We start from the raw sequence: 13,308 nt of genomic DNA, 5'->3' as shown, positions 1-13,308 counted from the left end.
GCTAAGGTGTTCACATTTTGCTCAATAAATATGGACTGGGTGTGCATTTATTCTCAACTGACACTGGGTGGTGTAACTCCAGAAGTATTTGCCACCAACAATAATGAGCATCCTGCCAGAAGGAAATCGCCATTTCAGGGGCACTGATAAAATATCAGTACCTACTGTGTGCAGCCACTGTGTTTGGGTTGAGATTCCAATAGATCTAAAGGCGGGTATTGCCCTTGAGAGCTTGACTATCTAGATGTGGGAGAGAAGGCTGATACATAAAACTAACAGTAATGATGCATGGGTATGTAGCAATTCCAAATAAATTCTACAAACAGTGTATGAAACTTTATATATCATATCGGAGTAAATTCATTCTGTATCTATTATAGTACACATCTGTTGTGTCTACCTTTCCACATCGATCACCTCTTCTGGAAACCATAGTCTCATTTTCTGTTAAGGAACTACTACTTTATCCCATACTCAGGTAATATGGTATCGGGGCATGGCCTGTAACCTACCCTGGACAAAAAGAGTGACAATGATTAATTCAGGGATGGACAGGACCATGAGAATCAGTCCCAGGAATTTTACTAAAACGCCTGGGTCAGTAGAGCTCTCTTTATTCTGGGATTACTAAACTCTCAACAGATAAGCCTGCAGCTGCTGACAGGCCATCTCAGCCACCACTTCGGTGAGCCTTCCCCGGTGAGCACTCAGCCAACACCAAACAGAGGCAGAGCAGAGAGATGACGGGCAAGAGATTCCGGGTGATACTGGTTCAGCACCTGGACCTGCCTGTGCCGACCTCCCCCTGGATCTGTTCGTTATGTGAGCCAGTTATGTCCCTTTCATGCTTCCCCAGTTTGAGTTGGGTTTCTATTACAACCAAAAATAGTTCTAAGGCATGTATCAACATTTTGAAATGATCAGGTGACTTTGAAACATTACTATCTGACTTCAAATACGTCCTATATATTAGACAAAAGGAATTAAGCTCAAGCACATAAGCCGTGGTAACTATACCCATTCTCTGACTTGCTGGAAGACTATTCGCCTGCAGTGATTTCTCCATGAGCATGTCCACCGGGCGAAAGTAATGGACAGCTGCAGATCAGGCTAATTCATCTTTCCCAGGGAGCCATGAGGCTTCCTCCCAGAATTCCTATCTGAGGTTCCTGGTCTAAGGAACATTTTATGGCAAAAAGTACAGAAAGGAAGAAGACAGACAGACAAGCTCATCACAAACAGAAACATGGCACCTAGCACAGAAAAGAAAGTGAGGCGGTAAGAAATATTTTCAAATAATACAAAGTTATAGAATTTAATTAATTTAAAGGCTGAGTCCAATGCTAGGACATAGGTTCTCCTGAAACCCTCATCCAAACAACCCCTCTCCAACTTCGCTGTTGCTCAGAAGGGGAAACAGACAGGAACGTGTATCAATAGTAACTCTAAAACAGGGAAACCCTTTTGTTCCGTACTGTTACACTTAGGGCTACCCATAACCAACATCTTTTCTTTACTGAACCATTTTATTCCCTACAGCCTTAAAAAGAGTGTTATAAGAAAGTTTCATGATTCATTTTCTTCCAGTCCATCTTTAAAGATTCTATTAATCTAGTTTTAGCTTCTATCTACATACACCTGGCAGTGTGGATCTATGAGTTCATATCTTTGTATCCATTAGCCAAAAGATGTCTTACCACTTAAATGGGAATCCCCAAAACTGGACAAGTTTACAAGATGTGACTTGCACTACAGTAAATATTTAAAACCGAGCAAACGCTAAAACTTGTGTATACAGAAACACACTGGAACTGGTCAGCACAAATCTGGTGTACGAGTAGCTCGGCCCCAGATGAGCTACTTGGGATGTCTTCTACCTGCCGTCTACCTGCCCAGACCCTCATCTCTGGGGCTTCCTGGAGAACCCCTTCCTGGATGAGCAGGTGAAACTCATCAAGTGGACGGGTGACCACCTGACTCCCCTCCAAAGGCTGCGGGCCCCCAGGCTGGGCTGGGCAAGGATCTCTGAAAGGCTCACCCTCAAGCACAGCCCTGTGAGAGGCCCTCTGCATTCCCCTGGGGTCTGACTTCTGCCTGAGCCTCTCTGTTCCTGAAACCTCTAGCCATTATTTTAACCACCCTGGAGCCCTCTCCCATGCACTGGACCAAATAGCAACAATAAAGCTTTTTGCAGCAAAAAAATATAAATAAATACAACTTTAACTTCGCTTATTATATTCTTTTAATTCTCCCCAACACCGTCTCTAACACACACTAGGTACTCAATGTTTATTGAATGAATCATATTTTTCAAAATTGTAACTCTGGGAAAAGTCAGGAGCAAAGTAAAAGAGAGAACCTTTGGGTCATTAGGAAAGCGTGGTACTCTAAGTCAAACCTTAACACTGATGTTAAACGAGGAATCACACACTAATATGTTGCACTTATTAACGAACACTTGTTAGTTTGCTCCCTGTCTACTAGCTCCTTCTCCATATTTGGCATTTTGAGTCCTCACAACAACTCTATGGGATGTTACTCATTTTATAGAAGAAAAGAAATAGATGTATGTAAACAAATGCTCACTGCAGCATCATTCATAACAGCCCCAAAGTAGAAACGACCTAAGTGTCCATCAGCTGATGCTAAGGATGTCGGACTACCGACAGTCGGACACCCCCCAAGGGCTCCCCGACTATGAAAGGGCGAAAGCCGAGCTGAGGGACACTCATCTCCCGCAAGTGCACGAATGTCGTGCACTGGGCCTCTAGTATCTCAATAAAGCCCTTCAAAAACAAAAAGAGGAAAGAAATAGCCATAAAGAGGTTTAGTACTTTGCCTGAGGCACAAGGACAGGAAGTGGTGGAGATGTGAAGTCAGGCTATCTAGTTCCATAGCCTAATTTCCTAACCCCTCTGTATGCAGCACAGCATTTGGAGGCAGAGACCTCTCTGTGACAAATGAGACACCCCGCTGACACTCCCTGCAGGAATGCCAATTCCCAAATGCCTTTAGTAAGCTTGGATATCCCATGTATGCTCTACATGCTGGGCTGAAAAAATCAGGTCTTCAGGAAATTCACAGGAAAAATTAAGCATTATAAAAGCTTATTTTCTCATTCAACTTTTCTTCCTTTCATCACTCATATACTTTTCTTCAATCTGCTCCTCCAAGTTACCGAGAAAACCCTGATCAACAATCCTGAAAAGGTGGTTTTTTAAATTAAATATATTAACAACTTAAGTTTAACTTTGTTTTAGGAAAAAAAAATAATATGCATGCATTTACTACCTTGCTAAAGGTATGTGATTTCTAAAAAATACATTTTTATTAATTTCAGAAAGGGAAGGAGAGGGAGAAAGAGAAACATCAATGATGAAAGATATTCATTGATTGGCTGCCTCCTGCACTCCCCTCTCCACCCAATGGGGCCGAGCCCACAACCGGGGCAAGTGCCCCAACTGGGAATAGAATAGTGACCTCCTCGTTCACAGATCCACACCAGCTGGGCAAGGTATGTGAATTTTGATCCTCCCCCAATAAGGGATAACTCCATAAAAAAGAATGTGAGAAAAATAGAATTACTTTTCTGATATCTGCCTAATTGTCAGGTTGAAAGCAACAGAATTACTATGGAACACAAGAGAAACGATGACAGCTCACCAAGTCTTCAAATTACCCTAATGGTCACCATACAAGCCAAAGAAAAACCCTGCATGGTATAATTATGGAATTTTGTAAGTATGGAGACAGCTTTAGGGATCACCTGGTGCTGTACAGCTGTTTTAATAGTGAGGAAACAGGCCAAGAGAGTGTACAATGGCAAAGCTAGCTAAATAAAGGAGTAAGACACCTGCGTCTCATGACTAAAAACTCTTGTGCCCTTTCTAATATAAGGTAAAAACCACCAAAACAACCAAAGCATGGTTTTTTAAAAAGTCACTATAAAAATTAACTTCTAACATCTTACATTTAAAAATGAGATTTATGCGCCGAGGCTGGTTTGGCTCAGTGGATGGAGCGTCCGCCTGCAGACTCAAGGGTCCCAGGTTCGATTCCGGTCAAGGGCATGTACCTTGGTTGCGGGCACATCCCCAGTAGGTGGTGTGCAGGAGGCAGCTGATCGATGTTTCTCTCTCATCGATGTTTCTGGCTCTCTATCCCTCTCTCTTCCTCTCTGTGGAGGGATCAGTAAAATATATTTAAAAGAAATAAAAAAAAATAAAAATGAGATTTATTCTAGCAAAATTTCCAGGAGCTATTGTGTTAAGAACACCCTCAGGAAACTATTAAAAGATAAGAAAACAAAACACAGTGGGAAAAGAGAAAAGAAGTGGTAGTTCTATCAACTACTAAACTGAAGGATCCGAAATTAGGTGTTTTGTTCAGATGCAAAAATGTATAAATACTAAGTTATGATTTTTAATATGTCCACATAATTTTATTTTAGAGTTTGATCTTTGGTCGAAAAATATTTCAGACAGGTAAATATTTCATGGTTTTAAGAGCGATTAAAAACTAAAGCAGATAAGAATTTGTAAATGTAGCGGCAACTATAACTCCTCCAAGGCAGAATTTTTCTTTTGAAACACACACACACACACACACACACACACACACACACACACACGCGCGCGCGCGCGCGTGGAACAACTCATACTGGGAATCTGTTAGGCAAATAGGTATTTCACAAAAGTGAGTATTTTAGATACCTTATTTTTACCCATCTTAAGTCCTCAAACTTTTTAAAAATTAAAGTTTTCAGACAAAAACAAACTCATAGATATAGACAATAGATTGGTCATTGCCAGAGGGGAAGAGTGGAGGGAGGGTGAAGTAGGTAAAGAGAATCAAACACAGGTGAAACAAGGGAACTAGACTTTTGGGAGGGGTACACAGATGTCAAATTAGAATCTTGTATACCTAAAAATTATATAGTGTTATTAATCAATGTTACTTCAATACATTTAATTAAAAAATAAGTTTTTAATGGAATTCTTTGTAGCATGCATTTAACATTTTCTTGACTTTTTAAGCACAATATACTGATTATGTTCTACTGGTGGATAATTCATGATCATTATTATTGTCATTAAATTACAATAGTTTAATTCATCACTGTTAATGTGATCCTTTATTTGACCACTTTCTAAACACATGAATATGAGGCAAGGAGATCCACACTGAGACAAATTATAAATCAAACTCTCAAAAAGCAAAGAATCTAAAAAAACAAACAAACACTGGCAAAGGTAATAAAAGCCAATATTACTGTATTTTGATTTCAAACTCTTTTTATTCTGATATGATTAAAGAGACAAATGCAACCTGGCCAGTGTGGCTCAGTGGTTGAGCACTGACCTATGAACCTAGGAGTCACGGCTCGATTCCCAGTCAGGGCACATGCCTGGGTTGTGGGCTCGATCTGCAGTGTGGGGTCTGCGGGAGGCAGCCGGTCAATGATTCTTTCTCATCATTGATGTTTCTATCTCTCTCTCCCTCTCTGAAAGAAATAAAAATATTTTAAAAAGACAAATGCATATGATAGTAATAAATCTATGTTAATGGCCACACAATGAATGAAGATGTAATTTGTGACAATAACAGCCTAAGGAGGAGGGACAGATCGTATACAAAAATTATTTTTTATTATTTATTTATTGTTTTGAGAGAAAGAGAGAGAGAGACATCAATCTGTTGCTCCATCCATCCATGCATTCATCAGTTGACTCCTGCATTTGCCCCAACCCGGGATTGAACCCAAAATCTTGGCATATAGGATGACACTCCAACCAACTGAGACATCTGACTAAGGTGGAAAAAAATTTTTATATACTATAAGAACTACTCTTTCAAACTAGATTGATTATAAGTTTAAAATGTTAGTTGTCATCTCTAGTATAATCATTAAGAAATTATTTGTTTTGAAACTATCTTCGTGTCCTCAGAAATATTTTCTTGAATCTCCTCTCTAATCTATCATTTATGAGCATTAGAATGAACCTGGAACTGTACCAGGAACTTTACATATGCAAACTCATTCAATTCTTTCATATCTTTATTTAGTAGGTACTATTGTTCTCATTTTACAGATGAAGAAGATGAGATTCGGAGGGTAACTTGTCCAGAGTGACAGAGCTCATAAGATGCAGAACCAGAATTTCAATTAGAAGCCTTTACAGGTTTCTCCATCTCCGCCATCTGGACCATCTACATTCATGGTCCTATTCTCTTATCACCCAATGCACCTATTCTCTTCTCACCACCACCACATAACAAACAACAAATGATAATTATCTCCTTCATGGCCATGGCTTCAAATATACCTAAATGTGGTGAATCCTTAATCTGTCTCTCAAAAACAGTTCTCTCCCCCACACCCAGTTACCTTTTGGACAACCCCAACCAATATTCTAAACACCTCAATTTCCGATGTCTAGACCAGAGCTCACCTCCTTGGTGAATCACACCACCATCCAACCAATTTTCTAAGTGCAGAAACCTTCAAGTGATTTTAGATTCTTCCATTTCCCCATACCTCCAACCAATCACCAATCCATCACCAAAGTGTTTCCCCAGTCACTTCCATTTCCTGAGTTCGGGTATTCACCATTCTTGCCTAGACGGCTACAGAGGTTCTTTATCCTGTCTCCTACCTCATGGAAGACTCCCTGTCCTCACCTCTCTCTCTGGTCAGTGGACATTCTACAGTGTACATCTACTTATAACACTGAACAAATGCATTTAGTCAACAAATTACTTACTAAATATTTGTTATTCCCTCGTATTGTATTAAGTACCAGGAATAGAAAGATTAAAGGATAGAATACAATGTCTTAAGTTGTTCAGTCTACTGGGAAGGCGGACGTAAAAAGAATAATATTAACTAATCTGGAATTGCTGAGGTAGAGATATACCCAGGGTATTGTAAGAGAAACAGAGAGGGTCTCCTAACCCAAAACTACGACAAAGGTTTGTAGAGGGAGGGACAACTGAACTGTCTTAGACCATGAGGAGTTACCCAAGCAAGTGGCAAAGAAAGCCACTCAAAACCAAGAGAAAGCGTGAGCCAGGGACAACAAATAACCTACTGGAGCTAAACCTTGTATGCCATAAGAAACTTTTATGTTGTGGGCAATGAACAGGCACTTTTGATTTTTAAATAGCTCACTCTGATGGGCATGGATAAGAGGGGGATAGTGGCAAGAAGACCAGTAAGGAGACTGTTACTGCAAGAAAATAAAGAGGGCCTGTCCTAAGGAATTGGCAGCAAGGACGGAGAGGAGAGTGCAGATTCCAGAAATATTTAGGAGGTTGAATTGGCAGGACTTGCTAAGTGTCTGAATGTGGCGGGGGTGGCGGGATGAGGATGGAGGAAAAGCCAAGGATGACTCATAGGCTTTTGACTTTGGGGACTTGGTGCCACCCCATGAGATAGAGCAGTGTTCCCAGACCTTTGGCTTGCAGAGACCTGTAAAATTTCCAACCAACATAGGTTTCTGACAGAACATTGCCAACTGAAGACATAAATACACCCTACCATCTACTATCAAGTTTCATTTCATAAAGAGAGCACATTTTAACACCCAAAATGTAAACAGATTTAGCTTTCTGCAAAAATCACCACAGGCCCTTATTTTTCTAATTTCATCCTAGATGATGGAAAATTGGTACCAGGCTTCACACCAACACTGGGAAGTTCTGAGGTGGAGATATAGGAGAAGAAGTCCATCTGGCTGTAAGATGATGAATTGAAGACAGAATATACAGTCCCGGCCCTCACTAACTCTCTAGCCCAAGAGAGTTATCCCATATACATTAAGGGTTATAAAAGAGTTCAAGAGGTTATGGAAGCCCTGAAGAAGAGGCACTCAAATGTGCCTAGAGCGGAAGTGGCCAGGGAGATGCATCGCAAAAGATGATCTGGAATCTGCCAGATAAGTAAAGGAAGTTTAGTATGGTCCGGGCAGAAGGAACAACGTGTCCAAAGGTATGTAGGTATGCAGGAAATTCCCATTTAGGGAACTGTGGATAGTTTGGCATGACTTGGTGATTATCTTGGAAAATGGCAAGAGAAGAGCTGGAAAAGTACACAGAAGCGAAATTGAGAAGAGTTTGGTAATCCAGGCTAAGAAGCCTGGAAATTATCTTATGGGCATTGGGGAATAATCAAAGGACTTTCCAATGAGCAATACTATGGCCAGTTTTAACACTTGGAAATACCACTCTGACTGCAGACTAGAAGTTGGACTGTAGGGGAATAAAACTGGAGGCGAGGAAAATGGATAAGAAATGTCTACAAGAGCCCAGGTAAGAAATACAAATGCCGTAGAGAAATAGAAGCAGCAGAGAAAGACCAATGCAACCGACAGGTATTTACTGAGCTCCTACATTCTCTGGGGGTTATCAAGGCCAATGAGCCAAGATCCCTGCTCTCTTAGAGCTTCTTTTCTATTTTTGCTAAAACAAAAAGATAATCATACTTTACATAATGTTTTGCAATTTAGAAAATTTAGCAATGCCTCAAGTGCTTTCATAAGTCCTTCTCTCTATATATGTATATGTGTGTGTATATATATATGTGTGTATATATATATATATATATATATATAACCTTTTTAAATTGCATAAAATTATGCTATATATGTAATTTATTACACCATTTCCCTATTCTTGTAACAGTGGCTCATTACTTTATAATTACGTCCCTATAAGTGGCATTGCAGAAATCAAAAGGTATACACTTTTTCTGAATAAAAACATAGGGGTGGGCAAAAGCAGGTTTATAATTGTGAGTATGCAAAACACCGAGTATTGTATAATTTTCCATATGAACTGTAAACCTACTTTTGCCCACCCCTGTATATACATATTTAAAAAGTTTTCGATCCAAAAAGATGATTTATTAATTTATACTCCCATAGTGAAATCGAGAAGGTGGACCCTATATGATCTGGTGACCGACCAGGATATAAAAGTAGAAGGGAGGGAATGTTAGAATGATTTTCAAGCTCTGATTTAAGCAACAAGGTAGATAACAGTGCTCCAAACAATAAAATAAAAGAGGAAAAGAATAGTTGAGGAGTAATTAATGAGTTAATTCCAGAAGAGATGAACTTGAGAGGTTTGTGACATTCAAGCGGTAATAATGTCCAGTGAACAAATGTAGACACATACTTGGAGCTTTGGACAAGATCAAGTAACCATTTGGGAAGCTATCAGAATACAAATGAGACAGAATCTTGGGGGCTGTAACATGCAACAAAAAGAATAGCACCCCTGAATGAGTCAGAGACGTGGGCAAGAAAACAGCTGAAGAAAATATCAGAAAAATACAAGGGAATTAAGAAAACAATTCCATTTACAATAGCACCAAAAACAACAGAGTACAGGACAAAGTAGCAGTACAAAAAGCTAACATTTATTGAGTGCTTCTTGTATTTCAGGGAGGTGCTAAGAACTTTATCTGTACTTATGCATTTCAACCTCTTAACCTACAAGGTAGGTCTCATTATCTCCTTTACAGATGAAAAGAACGAAGGCATTGACGGTCAGTAGAATGCCCACCATCAGAAAACTTGTACAAGAAGCAGCCAGGCTTTGAGCTCAGGTCATCAGGCACGAGGACCCTCACTCTCAACTGCTGTAGTATTCTCCATTCCACAGCTTACTAGGACCCCCCTGATCCCGACCATCTTTTAACTAGATTCTGCCCATCCTGAAATACTTGCAGTTCCTGAAATGAGCCTAGTTCCTTAACACAAGCTGCCACCACCTCTGCCTAGCCAGCTCCCTTTTTCTCTCGCTGGTGACCGCCTCTACTCATCCACCAAGTCTGCTCAGGGGTGAACACCGTCCATTATCCTCCTATCCCCTTCTACCCTCCCACTGCCAGGGCCAAGACTCCTATTTTTATCACAACATACCTGACTCACTGGAGGCACCCAGCCATGATCGTTGAGTCAATAAATAAATCAATCAAAATATTCAATTGTCCTATAAGAGAGTACACTATATTTTTAGAAATAGCCAGAGCGAAGTCTGATAAATTAAGTGGGGGATTAGGCTGAGTAATATTCTTTTGGGTCCAAAAAAGAGGTGTGATAATAAAGTAAAGATGTTGATTTTGGGGTTTGACTCATAAAACAGTTCTGAAGAAAATTCCAAGAGTCTGAATATGTTTTGCTCAATGAGAGCAGAGCTAGAAAAACTGGACTGCCTCCCGTGGGACAAGATTTATTTGTTCATATAAGTTCTCATATGGCGGTGTTCATTTTGTTCTTTGTCTCATTATTTCCAAGTCACGCAGTATAATAAGGCAATTGCACTTTTATTAAACATACTCCATTTCCTAAAGAGCAAGCCGCTAAGGAAGTGATCCCCATTCTCCCCTCATGTTGTCTTTCCTCAGTAAGTGTCTTGACATGTTAAAGAAATATTTTATTATCAGAGGGTGATTTTGCTTATTTCCAAAGAGGGAAGCAATTTGCTACTCTTTAATTTAAAACGACTCCTAAATCCAAGGAATGCTTTGCTCATGGAAGGAAAAACAAAGTCTAGAATCTCTTAACTTGTGATGCACAGCTGTCAAAGCAATTTACATTCAATATACATTTGAGTTCATTTCGCTGTTAGAGCAAATCCTCAATCTCCCATGTATCTCGCCAGTACTAAAGTACACTTAGCCCCAATCTAGGTCACAAAATACTTTAACATGACAACATGTCCCACTCTCCCGCCATTTTGAGAAATTTCCAAGGAACTACAAAAAGCAAGCTCCCTGAAAGAAACAACCTCATACCCTAAATCACATCCCAGGTAAGCCCTGCCCCCATCTGGGTTCAGGGCACTATCAAAATGGAAGAGAACTAATCTGTGTCATGGCACATATTCAATCGCACTATTTCTCCCAAGTCTAAATCTTGACACATCAGTAAGCCCATCGTGTTGAATTGTTCCTCAAAGATTTTGTCCAATTCTCTAAATAAAACTATCCATCTATTTCAATTTAACCAGTCTTTAAGTTAGAAATTTATGGATCTTTACATTATGCATTTTGAATTAGTAGCTACAAGAGTTAGATCTAAGCATTCAGCTAATAAGCATATCTCTGCTAACATCAGCTACTAGTGTTTCTTAGCTGTTAATAGGATTTCACGCTACTTAAAGCCACCCTCTTATTATCTGGCATCAGTTACTTGACTGTAAGACCACTATCTACAGAATAACCCCTGGAACTAAGATGGGAAATAGTAAACACAGAACAATGGTATCAAATACAGAATAAAGGCCACATCACCAGCAATTGAAATTAACTGGAAAAAGAAATCCAATCCTAAAAAAAAAGAAAAGAATTTCAATGTTGTTAGGTAATGAACAATACTTTAGAAAAATATAACCCTAGGAATGAACATATTTATACAACTTTTATAGTTACAGACATGTGGATATTTAATCACTGCCCTCTTGGCTTATATTTCTTTGTTAGAAGTAAAACCAAAAAGCAAAATTAGCTACATATTACCCTTTAACAGAGAAATGAGCAGACAGCAAGTAGTTGTATGAGTTCACAGTTTCTACTGACTTGTTTTGAGATGCTAAAATGATGTTTAATCCAATAAGTTAGTCTCTTTTTAGTCTTTTTAATCATTCTAATAGAATAATTTGAGGGAAAATTGTATTTCACAAATTACTAAATGTATAAATACTGTTTATTTATTATAAATATATTATATTGTTTTTGACCTCCTCCTTGGATATTTACTTCTCTTTTCTTTGTTTTTAGGTATACAGTGTATTTATAACTAGGATAGCAGTTTCTTAAAAAGGAAAAAAAAATGACTTGGTAAGAGTAGGAGATTCCCTCCCTCCCCCCTTAAATATATACTATTATTTGTTTAGAATTCAAAAAAATCTTTTAAAAAAAATGTAAAACCTCAAGGTATATAATTTATAATTTAGTGCTTATTAATGACACAGGTAAGTAAAATAATAGGAAACTCTAAAACACTCTACTTAATACCAGTGAATCCCTTTTAAAAACACTAGTATAACTTTTATGTCAAAAAGTTATCTCTAGGAGGTTAATTTTAGGGAAGTTATTTCAGTGAACACACACAGAAGTATCCATAAGTAGGACATGAGACAGAACACGTGGTAGTCCCTGAACCAAACTAAAGGGAAAAACTCAATGGCTGAAGTAGGGAAATGAAACTATAGGTGATGAGCTACCAGCAGAAAAGGCCAAAGAGACTATGACCATCCCAAACCTGAGAGACGAGGCTGTGATGGCTACTAACAGAGAGCAATATAATCAATTGAATTTACTTTTGCAAAAGGCCTATATTTTATCTATATAAAAGCTGTCTGGAAAGACATAATTTGGCAGGGTGGCCTGGACCCTGCCATAGGTGAGGGAGTTTGTGTGACAAAAAGAACTTCCTTCTCTACGGTCAAGATGGATATTTCCGGGCACAGGGCTTGAGACCATCAGACAGTTAGATCATCAGCCAACTCCCTTCATGGATTCAACACTCAGCAATCAACTGTCTCGCTACAACCTGGCTTTCCCATAGATAAGCACGCAAGGAAGGCAATGCCTTAGTTGGCAAATCCCGGTACACTTGGAAAGTACTGCTTTTATTGGAAAAGAGCTAATGAACATTCTGGTTCAAACTTCAGTTCCTTGTGAGGTTGGCATGTGTCCACCATCTCTGGACTCTCCATCCCTCTAGGTATACTCATAAAACCGGGCTTCCAGCTTTAATACCCGCCGGATCCTGGAACACGGCAACCACACCACAGAACGGGCTCCCAGGGTGTGGGCAGCCAGCCATCATTCTGACGGCCTCCTGAAAAGGCAACAGTCATTGACCTTGAGACCTACCTTTTCTTCACAGGGCAATAGGATGTTTCTGCATTCTGACTTTTAATTCATGAAACTTTTAAACTGTTTGAATGAAAGCACAATCTGAGGACGTATTTACCCAGGTTTGCTAGAAGAACTCCTAAAGAAACCATCTCTTTGGGCAGCACATGATGAACGCTTTTGAAAAGGCTAATTCTTAGACTTAACTTACACAACACTGAAATGTTTTCATTACGAATTGCCTCCTGGGGTGGGAAACACTGGAGGGTGAGGACCTGATAATACAAAATCCCTCTAGGGCCTTGTCAAACATCTCTTCCTTACCCTCCACTGAAAATCAGCCATTTAATCAACAGTGGGTTCTTGCACACCTTCGATGTGCTAACACTGGAGATATGGCCAGTTAGCTAGATTGTCCCCTTAGGAAGTTATTGGAGTCA

At 39.4% G+C, this 13,308-nt stretch overlaps 1 protein-coding gene across 4 annotated transcripts in view; it reads right to left on the bottom strand.

Moving 5' to 3' along the window:
• Positions 1-13,308, bottom strand: part of CDK6 (cyclin dependent kinase 6) — a 212,392-nt gene that overhangs the window by 156,740 nt on the left and 42,344 nt on the right. The window lies entirely within an intron of this gene.

This window comes from Cnephaeus nilssonii (assembly GCF_951640355.1).
Source record: "Cnephaeus nilssonii genome assembly, chromosome: 12".
In the NCBI taxonomy this organism is placed as follows: domain Eukaryota; kingdom Metazoa; phylum Chordata; class Mammalia; order Chiroptera; family Vespertilionidae; genus Cnephaeus; species Cnephaeus nilssonii.
Note: the sequence above shows the minus strand (reverse complement) of the source record. Positions and strands in the feature narration are given on the sequence as shown.